This window comes from Neoarius graeffei, chromosome 13, assembly GCF_027579695.1.
Source record: "Neoarius graeffei isolate fNeoGra1 chromosome 13, fNeoGra1.pri, whole genome shotgun sequence".
NCBI lineage: Eukaryota > Metazoa > Chordata > Actinopteri > Siluriformes > Ariidae > Neoarius > Neoarius graeffei.
In genome coordinates, this window is record NC_083581.1 from 80,685,728 (window position 1) to 80,699,779 (window position 14,052).

The window sequence follows — 14,052 nt, forward strand, 5'->3', positions numbered from 1 at the left end:
GGTGGTTGGTAACCTAGGGAGCACTGGAAGGGTGAGAGACCTGTGGCAGATGAAGGGAGAGTGTTATGAGTGTACTTGATCCAGGGTAGGCACTTACTCCAAGAACTGGCATCCCTGGATGCCATGCACCTGAGTGCAATCTCCAAAGCCTGGTTTGCCCATTCTGCCTGGCCATTGGTCTGTGGGTGGAAGCCTGAGGAGAGACTACAGGTGGCCCCGATGAGTTTGCAGAAAGCCCTCTAGAATTGCTCAGTGAACTGAGGACCCTGGTCAGAAACGATGCCAGTGGGCAGTCCATGTAGACAGAAAATGTGCTGGATGAGTATTTTGGCAGTTTCTTTGGCTGAGGGGAGCTTGGGCAGAGGGATGAAATGAACAGTTTTGGAGAAATGGTCAATGACAGTGAGAATGCATGTGTTGCCACCTGAGTCGGGGAGTCTTGTGACAAAGTCCAGGACGATATGAGACCAAGGTCGATGTGGAGTCGGGAGGGGTCTTAGCAAGCCAGCAGGGGGTCGATTGGCTGTCTTGTTCTGGGAGCATGTGTCGCAGGCTGCCACAAACTCCTGGACATCCTCCTTGATGGATGGTCACTAAAAGTGCTGCTGGATGAGTGCCAGGGTTTGGGTGGCTCCTGGATGACAGGCCAGCTTGGAGCCATGACCTCACTGCAGCACCTGGGTATGCACAGGACCAGGAACAAACAGATGGTTAGGAGGAATGTTGTTGGGGTTACCGTCACCGGGGTCCTGCTCCAGGGCCTTCTGCATGAGTGTCTCAACCTCTAGAATGGCGGCTCCCACCAGGCAGTGTGGAGGAAGGATGGTCTCAGGTGGCTTGGACTCCTCTTGGTGGGAGGAGAACATCCTGGACAGGGCATCAGGTTTGCCATTCTTGGAGCCTGGGCGGTAGGAAAGTGTGAAGTTGAACCGGGAGAAGAAGATTGACCAACGGGCTTGACGGGAATTAAGGCGTTTGGCAGACTTGAGGTACTCCAGATTCTTATGGTCTGTCCAGACTAGGAAGGGGAACTCTGACCCCTCGAGCCAGTGTCTCCACTCCTCCAAAGCTAGTTTAACAGCCAGTAGTTCTCAGTCGCTGATGTCGTAATTCCGTTTGGCTGGGGATAGCCGGTGGGAGAAGAAGGAGCATGGGTGGACCTTGTCGTCACTGGCCCTCTGGGAAAGTATAGCTCCAACCCCTGACTCGGAAGTGTCAACCTCGACAATAAACTGCTTGGTTAGATCAGGTATGGTGAGAATGGGTGCTGTGGTAAACCTGTGCTTGAGCGTGGAAAAGGCTTTCTCTGCTTCCTCCCTCCACTTGAATTGGGTCTTGGTCGAGGTCAGGGCTGAGAGAGGTCCGGCCACCGTGCTGAAGTTGCGAATGAAGCTCCTGTAGAAGTTGGCGAATCCTAGGAAGCGCTGGAGCTCTCATCTCGAAGATGGGGTGGGCCAATTGGCAACTGCCTAGAGCTTGAGGGGGTCCATCTGGATCCTTGCTGGGGAAATGATGAATCTCAGAAATGAGACAGAGCTCTGGTGAAATTCGCTCTTTTCTGCCTTAACGAACAACTTGTTCTCTAGCAGGCGCTGGAGGACCTGCTGGACGTGACTCCGATGTTCCTCCAGGGAGCAGGAGAAGATCAGGATGTCATCCTCTCACTCACTCACTCATCCTTGCTGGCTTGTGAGAGCATGGTGCCTCAGCAGATGACCCTCCAGTTTGTTCTGTTCTCAGCAGCGAGCCAGGCTGTGCGGAGGTTAAGTCCAGCCTCTCTCAGGTCTGCCTTAAGCTGGTCAAGCCACCTGGTCCAGGGTCTCCCTCTGGGGCAGGACCAATGGGGTGGGGCGGGTTCCCTGATCAGGTTGGCCAGCTCGAGAGGTGGTGTTGTTCTGGCTGTGTGGCTGAAGAAACAGAGGCGGGCTGATTGGATTAGTCTGGAGACTGGTGGCTGGTTGGTCAGCTGGCATACTGTGGCATTCGAGGTGAAGTTGTACCACTGGAGCCTCAGTATCCTACGCAGACACTTGCTGTCAAAGGTGTCCAGGAGCTGTTCTTGAGTGGCTGTCAGGGTCCAGGCTTCTGCGCCGTACAACAGGATCGACAGTACCAGGCTGTTGTACAGTCTGATCTTAGTGTGGAGAGAGAGATGACTGTTGGTCCAGATGGTGGAAAGGGCTGCCATGGCTGCAGTAGCCCGGCCAATGCAGGTCCTGATGTCTGCTGTGCTTTTGCAGTCGGAGGTCAGGATGCTGCCAAGGTAGCTGAACTTCTCCACCACTTCCACCTTCTGGGTGCTGATCACTGGTGTAGCTGGGGACAGTTTGAAGTTGCTTAGGCTTTGGATTTTTATTTTGTTCCAGCTGATCATCAGTCCCAGTGGTTTGGTTGCCTTATCCATGACCTTGAGGGCGAGGTGGAGGGTCTGAACTAATTTGGCAAGGATAGCCACATCATCTGCATAGTCCAGATCAGAGATGGTCACGTTGCCAAAGCTAGTTCCACAGGCACTCTGAGCCACAGTGCTTCCCATCACATGGTTGATGGTGGTGTTGAAGATGGTTGGTGCCAAAACGCATCCCTGCCAGACACCGCTGTTTATGAGGAAGGTGTCCAACAGCATCCCGTTCACTCTTATGCAGGAGACTGTGTTGGAGTAGAGGAGGGACAGCAAGTCCAGCAGTTTTGCAGGGACTCCCAGGAACTTGAGAATCTTCCACAGAGCTTTCCTGTCTACAGAGTCAAATGCTTGCTTTAAATCCACATAGGCAGCATAGAGAGGCTTCCTGTACTCCCATCTCATCTCTGCTAGGAGCCTAAGTGTTAGGATCCTATTGACTGTGGAGCGGCCTGGGGTAAATCCACTCTGTTCCTGTCGTTGCTTCTGGAGAAGAAGCGGTCGCAGTCTGGTTAGGATGATGTGGGCAAACACTTTCCCTGGGACGCTCAGCAAGGTTATACAAGGATGTCATCCACGTACACGAAAACGAAGATGTTTAGGAAGTCCCTTAAGATATCATTAACGAGTGCCTGGAAGACTGCGGGTGCATTGCTCAGGCCGAAAGGGACCACGAGGTACTTGTAGTGACCAGTGGTGGTGTTAAAGGCCGTCTTCCACTTGCCCCCCTCCTTGATCCTGACGAGATGGTATGCATTGCATAGATCTAGCTTGGTGAATACCTTGGCTCCCTGGAGTAGTTCAAAGGCCATGGTCATGAGTGGTAGTGGGTAGCGGTTCTTGACCGTGATGGTGTTGAGACCCCGATAGTCAATGCAGGGATGGAGTGACTCATCATTATTTTCAACGAAGAAGAACCCTGCCCTGCTGGGGAGGAGGAAGGGTGGATGATCCCAGCTGCTAGTGACTCGGTGATGTACTTTTCCATGGCTTGTCTTTTGGCAGGAGAGAGAGAGTAGAGGCGTCCCTTGGGTGGCACTGTCCCGGGCAGGAGGTTGATCCCACAGTCGTAGGGTCTGTGAGGAGGGAGAGACACTGCTCGGGTCTTACTGAAAACTAGCTTAAGGTCCAGATATTCCGGAGGCACGTGAGAGAGGTCAGGAAACTCACTGGCTGAGGGCTGTGGTGGTTTGGCGGGAGGCAGAGCGGAGTTCAGATAGGAGGCCAGGCAGGAAGGACTCCAGCCAAGGATGGTGTTATTAGTCCAGTTAAGGTGGGGATTGTACTGCATTAACCATGGTAATCCTAGGATGATGGGTACATGGGGGTTGTTCATGACGTGAAGCTGGATGGTTTCTGAGTGGTTACTGGAAATCCTTAGGGTGAGCAGGGTGGTAAGGTGGGTGATGCTGGTCAAGCTGGTGCCATTGAGTGTCAGGACAGTGAGAGGGACATCAAGAGCAAGTAGCGGGATTCCCAGACACTTGGCAGTGGCAGAGCAGATCAGGTTCCTGTCTGCCCCTGAGTCAACGAGGGCCTAGAGGTGGTGATGCTGGTTGTCAAAGATAATGATGACAGGAAGTAATGGACGATTAGTGGGGGACTGGTTCCGAGCTTTGCCCACCAGGGCCCCTTGCTTCACTGGTGGGCTCGTCCTTTTAGCGGGCAGGCTCAGCAGATGTGTCCCAGCTGACTGCAGTAGAAGCAGGCCCCCGTGCTCCACCGGCGATGTTGTTCCTCCGCTGACACCCAAACCTGGTCTACCTGCATGGGTTCGACGGACATGCCAGGAGGTGGAGAGGAGGTGAGTCTGGGGTGGTTCTTCTCTCTTCTCCATTGCTGGAGCTGAGCATCGATGCAGTTGGTGAGGTCCATGAAGCTGGAGAGGTCTGACAGCAGTTCCTGGGATACCAATTTGTCCTTGATGGCATCGGACAAGCCGTGCAGGAACACGTTGATCTGGGCATTCTCGTTCCGACCACACAAAGCCGCCAATGTCTGGAACTCGATGGCGTAATCCGAGGTAGACCGGGACCCCTGCCGCAGCTCCATGAGCTCTCTGGCCACCTCCCAGCCGGACAGAGAACAGTTGAAAGTTCGCCTCATCTCCTCTGAGAAATCCTTGAAACTGGAAAAAAAGGGTGCATTGACATCCCAGACCACTGTTCCCCACTCTCTGGCCTTGCCAGTGAGGAGCGTTGTATATGCTACCCAGGAGCATTCTGTGGGGAAGGCCAGAGGTTGCAGCTCTAGAATCAACAAACATTGAGACAAAAATGATCTGCAAGTACCTGGTTCTCCATCGTAGGTCTGAGGCACTGGAAGTCTCAGCTTGTGGAGAAAGGTGATGGCAGGAGCTGAAGTAGGAGACGGCTGAGCAGGGGTAGGCATGGCTTGACAGTGCTGCATCTGCGTGGTGAGAAGGTTGAGTGCATTGGACAGGGTGGCAAGGTTCTGGGTAATTTGTTGTAGGTCTTGTTGGTGGGTCCCGAGGAGAGTCCCTTGCTGCTGGATGGCCATTCTCAGATGGGCGAGTTCCGCTGGATCCATGTCAGCCAGAACATACTGTTCAGATTGATGGAGGTGTGGTGAAGTTAGGATCCAAGAACTGAACACAGACAGTAATCCAATAAATAATATGATTTAATTCAGGGAAGAAAGGGCATGGCAAAAAGGTAAACAAACAGGACAAAAAACAAATGGCAAAAATAGTCCAGAAAAAATGAGACAAACAACTTGACAAAAACATGGGACAGGCAAAGACAAAAATGTTAGTGCCAAAAACCATGAGCAAGAAAAGACCCTTAGTGCAAAAAACCCTGAACCAGAAGAATGCTAGTGCAAAAACCATGAACAAGAAAAAGTCACTCTAGAGCTTGGGTGGCCAACCCGCGGCTCGCGAGCCGCATGCGGCTCTTTGCCTGGTGTCATGCGGCTCTTACGTTCATATTGAAGTTTGTGTTTGTGCTTTTTTTTTTTTATTTGCGTGTGCGCTTTGCTTGAGTTCAGTATGGTATTTTCGTCAAATGCATCTTCGCTTTGCTTGGGTATATTACGTTATTTTCAGGTCATGTCAAATGCGCATGTGCGTGAGATAATCGCTAAGTTTTTGGGCAAGGTGTATCTTGTGTCAAGTAGCCTCTCAAAATGGCAATGAAAAAATTCACAGCAAAATGAAAATATGAAGACGAACATAGGACATTTTTAACAGAGTGGGAGAGTTTATACTTTTTTGTTGAACGTAATGGCAAGCCATTCTGCCTTATATGTCAGTCGTCATTAGCTCATTTCAAAGCTTCCCGCCTCCCTGAATAAGCAAGGAGCCAGATATGCAACACTAATTGAAAACCTGCACGAAAGCTTTGTAACCCGGTTCCGTGATATACAACTGAAAAGGCCACAAGTTACGTTCCTCGTCGACCCATTCAATGCGGAGATGGACTGTTTGAAAGCCCCGCTAGTCACAGATGAGGCTGCGGCTGAGTTGGAGATGATCGATCTTCATGAGGAAGACCAACTGAAACCTGTTTTGAGGGAAGGCACCATTGAGTTTTGGAAAAGTGTGCCATTGGAAAAATACCCGAATGTGAAACGGGCTGCGCTTAAGATACTGTCAGTGTTTGGGTCAACATACATCTGCGAGTCTGTGTTCTCTACCGTGAAACACGTGAAGTCAAAGCATCATTCTGTTCTGACTGACACCCATGTGAAAGAACTGCTTCGAGTGGCAATGATGGAATACAAGGCAGATTTGAAGAGGATTGTTCAAGGCAAGGAATGTCAGAAGTCCCACTAAGCAACATGCATAGTAAGTGCACACAATATTGATTGCTGTAAATGACTGGCCTGTGGTATTAGTACTGACTGAAGGAGTAAATTTCTCTCATGTTGGCGTGTGACATTTACTATTAATCTGGCTGAGCAGAGGTGCGTGTGTGTCTGTGAGGGAGAGCGGGGGGGGGGGGGGGCGATGTTCATGTGTGGTCATGTGTATGGTGTGGCTTTTTTTTTTTGGTAATGCCATGAGTCCCACTAAGCAGCATGCATAGTAAGTGCACACAATGTTCATTGTTAAAAATGACTGGCCTCAGCCTATGGTCTTAGTACTGTAGGAGTAAATATGTTGGTGTGTGACATTTACTATTAATCTGGCTGAGCAGAGGTGTGTGTGTGTGTGAGAGAGAGAGAGAGAGAGAGAGAGGAAGGGATGGGTGATGTTCGTGTGCCCATGTGTGTGATGTGGCTCTTTGCGGTAACACAGTAAAAAATGTGGCTCTTGGTCTCCAACTGGTTGGCCACCCCTGCTCTAGAGCAAACCAATGAGAAGCAAGAGAGGCACAGAAACAGCTAGAGAAGCAAATGAAACGTTCTGGCAAAGTCTGAGTCTGAAAACGGCTTATTTATACACAGCAGTGAAAACCAGGAAGTGAATACAGGTGAGAGGGAATTCCTGTCCTGGATCCGGATCGGCGCTGACGTGAGAGATCCGTAATCTCCGGAGTGGATGTCTGGGATGGAGCATGACAATTATGTTTTCTTTTTTCATCTGAAAAGTGCTTTCTTATAGAATATGCTGCTCAGATGCAAACTTTTTTTTTCCCTGTAACATTTAATTTTCTGCTGGAAAAAAATGAACGTTTGGACTCTAAAATGTTTTTGTACTGACTCGAAAATGTAGAAGTCTCATCTCGTCTTCTTCCGCTTTATCTGGGACCTGGTCGCGGAGGCAGCAGTCTAAGCATGGAAGCCCAAACTTCCCTTTCCCCAGACACCTCGGCTAGCTCCTCGGGAAGAACACCGAGGCGTTCCCAGGCCAGCCGAGAGACATAGTCCCTCCAGCGTGTCCTGGGTCTTTCCCGGGGCCTCCTCCCGGGGGGACATGCCTGGAACACCTCCCCAGGAAGGCGTCCAGGAGGCATCTGAAAAAGATGCCCGAGCCACCTCAGCTGATTCCTCTCGATGTGGAGGAGCAGCGGCTCTACTCCAAGCTCCTCCCGAGTGACTGTGCTTCTCACCCTATCTCTAAGGGAGTGCCCAGCCACCCTGTGAAGGAAACTCATTTCGGCCGCTTGTATCCACGATCTTGTTCTTTTGGTCATTACCCAAAGCTTATGACCATAGGTGAGAGTCGGAACGTAGATCAACCGGTAAATTGAGAGCTTCGCCTTTTGGTTCAGCTCCTCCTTCACCACGACGGACCGGTAAAGCGACCGCATCACTGCAGAGGCTGCACCAATCCGCCTGTCAATCTCATGCTCCATCCTTCCCTCACTCGTGAACAAGATCCCGAGATACTTAAACTCCTCCACTTGAGGCAGGACTTCTCCACCAACCTGGAGAGGGCAAGCCACCCTTTTCCGGTCGAGAACCATGGCCTCAGACTTGGAGGTGCTGATTCTCATCCCAGCCGCTTCACACTTGACTGCAAACCGCCCCAGTGCATGCTGAAGGTCCTGGTTTGAAGAAGCCAACAGGACAACATCATCCGCAAAAAGCAGAGATGAAATCCTGTGGTTCCCAAACAGGATTCCTTCCGGCCCCTGGCTGCACCTAGAAATTCTGTCCATAAAAATTATGAACAGAACTGGTGACAAAGGGCAGCCCTGCCGGAGTCCAACATGCACTGGGAACAGGTCTGACTTACTGCTGGCAATGTGAACCAGATTCCTGCTCCATTCGTACAAGGACCGGACAGCCCTTAGCAAAGAGCCCCGAACCCCATACTCCCGAAGCACCCCCCACAGAATACCACGGGGGACACGGTCGAATGCCTTCTCCAGATCCACAAAGCACATGTGGACTGGTTGGGCAAACTCCCATGAACCCTCGAGCACCCTATGAAGGGTATAGAGCTGGTCCAGTGTTCCGCGACCAGGATGAAAACCGCATTGTTCCTCCTGGATCCGAGGTTCAACTATTGGTTGAATTCTCCTCTCCAGTACCCTGGAGTAAACCTTCCCTGGGAGGCTGAGAAGTGTGATTCCCCTATAATTGGAGCACACTCTCCGGTCCCCTTTCTTAAAAAGAGGGACCACCACCCCAGTCTGCCACTCCAGAGGCACTGTCCCCGACCGCCATGCGATGTTGCAGAGGCGTGTCAACCAAGACAGCCCCACAACATCCAGAGACTTGAGATACTCAGGGCGGATCTCATCCACCCCCGGTGCCTTGCCACCGAGGAGCTTGCAAACCACCTCAGTGACTTTGGCTTGGGTAATGGACGAGTCCACCTCTGAGTCATCAGCCTCAGTCTCCTCAGTGGAAGACATGATGGTGGGATTGAGGAGATCCTCAAAGTATTCCTTCCACCACCCGACAATGTCCCCAGTCGAGGTCAACAGCTCCCCACCCACACTGTAAACAGTGTTGGCAGAGTACTGCTTCCCCCTCCTGAGGCGCCGGACGGTTTGCCAGAATTTCTTCGAGGCCGACCAATAGTCCTTCTCCATGGCCTCCCCGAACTCCTCCCAGTTCCGAGTTTTTGCCTCCGCAACTGCCCGAGCTGCAGCATGCCTGGCCTGCCGATACCCGTCAGCTGCCTCAGGAGTCCTGGAGGTCAACATGGCCCGATAGGACTCCTTCTTCAGCTTGATGGCATCCCTTACTTTTGGTGTCCACCACCGGGTTTGGGGATTGCCGCCATGACAGACACCGGAGACCTTGCGGCCACAGCTCCGAACAGCTGCATCCACAATGGAGGTAGAGAACATGGTCCACTCAGACTCAATGTCCCCCACCTCCCTCGGAAGCTGGGAAAAGCTCTCCCGGAGGTGGGAGTTAAAGACCTCCCCAACAGAGTGCTCGGCCAGAAGTTCCCAGCAGACCCTCACCATACGTTTGGGCCTGCCAGGTCTGTCCAGCTTCCTCCTCCGTCAGCGGATCCAACTCACCACCAGGAGGTGATCAGTTGACAGCTCAGCCCCTCTCTTCACCCGAGTGTCCAAGACATTGGGTCGGAGATCAGATGAAATGACTACAAAGTCTATCATCGACCTCCGACCTAAGGTGTCCTGGTGCCACGTGCACTTATGGACACCCCTATGCTCGAACATGGTGTTCGTTATGGACAAACCATGACTAGCACAGAAGTCCAATAACAAAACACCACTCGGGTTCAGATCAGGGAGGCCGTTCCTCCCAACCACGCCCCTCCAGGTGTCACTGTTGTTGCTCACGTGAGCATTGAAATCCCCCAGTAGCACAATGGAGTCCCCAGTCTGAGCACCCCTCAGCACCTCTCCCAGGGACTCCAAGAAGGCCGGATACTCTATACTGCTATTTGGCGCGTAGGCACAAACAGCAGCAAGAGCCCTCTCCCCAATCCGAAGGCGCAGAGAGAATAAGCCCAAGGGAGACATTAGATTACATTAGATTGTACCTGAGGGGATTGAAATGGACTCCTACTGTACCCCTAGTTCTGACAGAATTTAATGTTGTACATTTGGATTTGCGGTTCAGGAACATAAACATAAAAAAAAATGCATCATACCTAAACCACATGGAGAATATGATAAATCAGAGAGTTAGCAATCACAAAACTAATACACATCACAAAATAGACAAGAAGAAAAGATATATTGCTAGATTAATAGACAGAAAGACAAACAGACTGATATATAAATAGATAAATTGACAGACAACACAGTCAGAATATTTTTGGCAGTAATGGAACCTCATAATGAAACTCTGGATAAACTCAGCACATGGATTCACAGTGGTTCTTACAGTAACAGTCTGAATAAGAAAATGATTAGTATGTGTGTCTCTATGTGTGGGAGAACAGGAGTGAAAGAGATCCTGGAGTTCAGCTAGTTCATTTGCCAACTAAAATAATATCGCTCCAAATACATATTCGGCTAAATCGTCCATAGTCCCTGGATAATATTGGGTTAAAGGTCATGTTTCTTGTGTCTCAACTGGTTTTTAGTTAGTAAGCATTACACAACTCTTATAAAAAATGGAAGGATTCAGTGTCAGTGCTCTGAAAAGTTTAATTTTACTTTTTTATCGTATAATTACAGCCGCTTTTTCTTCGTCCCAGAGCCGGCAAGGGCCACAGGGGCACCGCTGATGGCACTTTAACAATCCATCATTGATGTATCAAGGGCATTTAAGCTTGGCAGAGCCCGTCCCTCTCCGGGCTTCATCAATGGACAATTTAGAGACCAATTATCCTAACCTGTATGTCTTTGGACTGTGGGGGAAACCGGAGCACCCAGAGGAAACCCACACAGACATGGGGAGAACATTCAAACTCCACACAGAAAGGCCTTCACTGACTACTGGGCTCAAACCCAGAACCTTCTTGCTGTGAGGCGACAGTGCTGACCACTACACCACCATGCTGCCAGTAATTACAGCCAAGCCCACTAAATAGATAATTGTCAATGCTGTACCAAAAATCATCTTTGGACCATTTCATACCACCTACTGAAATTTAAGATAATTTGCATAATATGCAAAATCAACCTCTAAGTCCATATTAATATGCTTTAGTTTTAAAAATCAACACTTTTGCTGTTTACGCCTGGACTCCACACTACTCTGGGGTTTTTGAAGCCCCCAAATGGAGGCTTTTGTAAATGCTGCTGGCCCCATTTTAGTTTGAAATTCCTGGTGTTATGTTTTAATCTGGATGGGGCAAAACCAGAGACTTTTGGAAACAATGACACAGACACCCACGTTCGCTTCCTGATTGGGCCCTATCAGTTATGAAATATCCTTCCCTGAGTCGTCACACTCCTATCATGTGACCCTTTACCAGATGAAAACAAATGACATCAGCTGTTTTATACCAGCACACACATGCCCAGTGCACGTGAATGGTCATGTGATCTGCATTTTCATGTGTGTTAATATGGACAGAGATTATTTCTGGATGAGCTGTTTTAAACTGTCTTTTAAAAACCTAAAGGTATTATTGTGGATGTAGTGTAAAACCTATCTGTAGTTTTCACTTGTCGTCATTTGTCATAGTTTTCAGTAAACTTTGAATCATCCCATCTTTGTGGTACATAGCTTAATTTACTCAAACACTCACAACTTCTGGTTGCATGGATTCACAAGAACCTTGAAAGGTATGTTCAGGATAAGCTTCTGGGGATGTGTACAGATTTGAATGTGGTCATTCATAGAGGGTGGAGTTAAGTTCAAATGGGTGTTTGTCAGAAAGTCTGATGTAGCCCTTTGAAAAATAGGTCATATAGTTCATTGATTCATCAATAAGAATAAGTAGTATAAATAAAGTAAGTTCATTAAAAGAATAAATAGGATTTAAAGGGGTTAAAAGTATTCAGAGTTTGTATGCAATAGGTTTTGAATTTCATGGGTCAAGGTCATGTGTCCTGATATTTACATGATGTGAAATGTATTTTGTTTCTTTAAATACTAAGTTCAAGAAGTTGGAAATATTGTGAGAATGTTTTATTTTCTACACATTTGTAAAAGAAATTGAAATGTATGATTTTGCTTTCAGTTTATTTAATGAGCCAATCAGTAGTCAGGGGTAAGGCCAGGTGGAAACAGGAAGGGATGTGTGAGGAGAACGTCAACAGAATGAGAGGAGGTGGAGAAGAAGAAAGAAGCAAGTGAAAAGTGTGCTGGGACGCTGCTGCGTTTGAGTAGTAAAATACCAAGTTTAGATAAATTATTGTGAATGTGCCAAGACAAATAGACAGTGAGTCTTTTGAGAGACATTCTACAGTGATATTATGGTGCTATAACAGTGTAAATGTTGAGAACTTGGACAGAGCTCACAATGAGGATACCGCGAGCTAGTCAGCCCAACGTAGCTTCAAGCTAGAGGAGTTCAGAGGACTTTGCTCAAGAGTAGAAGACTCTACGCAGTTTCCAAGATCTCTGTGAGCACCAGGAACCAGCAGTGATGACATCTCCACTCCACAGCATCGCTAACCCAGCATTGCGGTCACAGTGAAGAGGACGACCCATGCGTGCACTTCTTCTTTTCTTTTGTGGCTTTGCCACCAGGCCGCCATATTGTTTTAAGGCTTCACCGCACCCAAGTGACAATACAGGCCTGCACCTTGTGACTGATGACTGGTTGGGTACCCAAATTTACAAAGTTTACATCTTTAGTTTGTATATATATGTTGGGGCGGCACGGTGGTGTAGTGGTTAGCGCTGTCGCCTCACAGCAAGAAGGTCCGGGTTTGAGCCCTGTGGCCAGCGAGGGCCTTTCTGTGTGGAGTTTGCATGTTCTCCCCGTGTCCGTGTGGGTTTCCTCCGGGTGCTCCGGTTTCCCCCACAGTCCAAAGACATGCAGGTTAGGTTAACTGGTGACTCTAAATTGAGCGTAGGTGTGAATGGGAGTGTGAATGGTTGTCTGTGTCTATGTGTCAGCCCTGTGATGACCTGGCGACTTGTCCAGGGTGTACCCCGCCTTTCGCCCGTAGTCAGCTGGGATAGGATCCAGCCCTCCTGTGACCCAGTAGAACAGGATAAAGCGGCTACAGATAATGAGATGAGATGAGATATATTTGTCGGCTATAGCTAAGAGTTGGGTGTTAAAATTTCAAGTGAAATTGAACTGTTGTTTGTGTGGTCAATTGGACCACAACATATTGAGTGAGTGAGAAAAAGCTAAAGCTATTTTGTTTACAAATCCAACTTAAAGTGTACATATTTAAACATTTTTTTCTAGTAAATGGTTACTATATTTTTATAATCCTTCTGTTGTCTCTGAATGGTTATTTGCATTGAAGCCTTGACATTTAGCTTGGGCTATCACCTAAAGGTAAACACACATTGTTTGAGGTTATATGGTACTTAATATTTAAAGGTAAGTCAAAAGACATTTATTTAAAGAAGATTTAATGCTCATTAATTCAAGTAGTCTTGCTATACAGTTGTAATTTCTAAAAACAGATGACAAAGTACAACATACATTAAAGGTAGAGATACAACTCTATTTAAAGAACTCAGGATAGCCACCTCTATTAATGCCTGTACAGCAAAGGGGCACTACACTTATACTTGGTATCCTGCATCATGTTGATCTATAACTGGATTTCTAATGATGATTGGGTTCTTTAAAAACATCAGCACCATCAGCCAATCAGTTTTCACCAGGCATTTCTCATTGCTCACATTGAGGCACCATCTTGAAACTTGAAAAGTCTTTTCATCGATTGTAGCTTTATTTTTGAATTTTGATATAACTTGGCAAGGACTGGCCACTGGTGGTGCTTTTTGTGATGTGTCCTTGGACCCCGCAGCCTGTTGCTCACAGCTATAGTTTATTTATTGTGTGTACTTCTTTGCTGTTGCAAATGAGACACTGTGACATCCTTCAATTCTTTGAGACATGATAAACAATTTCAAGAGATGCTACATGACAAAACCAAAATTTCATATTCATTTCCACTATGCAGATTTAGTTTTGACATTTCAAAATGTGTCATGACAGATAGCTGAATTTGCAACATCAAAAACAAGCCAAGGTTTATTTTATTTATTTTTTTTAATTATCTGGTTTTACCACAGCTAAGCTGAATTTACTAAGTGTGACTCACTGCTTTGTTTCAGTTTTGGTCACAAACACTAAGATGATTAATTTGGAATCATTATAATATAATATTAGCCTTCTTATTGACCCTGCTAATCCAAATAATTCACGTATACAAAATAACTGT